Here is a 738-nt window from a genome sequence, read left to right on the forward strand (position 1 = left end):
GTAACAAACACCCTGCCCTCTCTAACAACCCCTTGTAGGTATGACATTATAAAGTAATACAGACACTTTACCAGTAATAAGTGGTACTTCAATTGCTTTCCATCATAGACAGCCACTCCTTACCTTTAGTGAGCGAAAGGGCCTTCCAACGGAGATGAGGCAGGAACTTCGTCGAAAGACGAAATTATCTCCCTCTCTGAAGACTCAACATGTTTATTTTACAAACAGAGCCGAATTTAAGGCCATCTGAACATTTGAACTAGCTTACTGTATTGAGATTAATCTTATCTCCTCAGGATCTTATCTCCTCAGGAATTCCGTCGCAAATTAGAAATGTTTAAAACTCACAATCCGCTGCCTCTCGTGCCCTTTAGTAAACAAAACGATTTGATGCGGTTTTCTTTTTTCTTTTTTTTTGTGATAATTTCATTTCGTACATGGATGACGTGTTTTTTCTCTGTTTCATACAGTCATCCAACTTTACAATTATTTTTCCCAGTTTATTTAACCCCTAGACTGCCAGGTATAGTATAGTGGTTTTGATATAATTTTTCATGGAATTCCTAGGATTTATCTTTTTTTCATGGGGATTCGTGAAATCACATAGAAAAATGTTAAAACATTTCTTCACTTACGATATATAACATTTCGTGATAACCATCCTTATTTTTACAAAATATATTGGGGTTTGTGCTCGGGGTTTTCCTAGATTCAAAACCGTGATGCAGTGCAGCGAAA

At 36.6% G+C, this 738-nt stretch overlaps 1 protein-coding gene across 1 annotated transcript in view; it reads right to left on the reverse strand.

Annotated features, from left to right (window-relative positions):
• The window catches only part of LOC119587334, a gene marked incomplete in the record, with an annotated part of 4896 nt that extends 4258 nt beyond the window's left edge, over nucleotides 1-638 (reverse strand). Inside the window, 1 exon segment of the mRNA XM_037936082.1 lies at nucleotides 124-638.
• Nucleotides 639-738: the final 100 nt, after the last annotated feature.

Source organism: Penaeus monodon, chromosome 22 (genome assembly GCF_015228065.2).
Source record: "Penaeus monodon isolate SGIC_2016 chromosome 22, NSTDA_Pmon_1, whole genome shotgun sequence".
Taxonomy (NCBI): Eukaryota; Metazoa; Arthropoda; class Malacostraca; order Decapoda; family Penaeidae; genus Penaeus; species Penaeus monodon.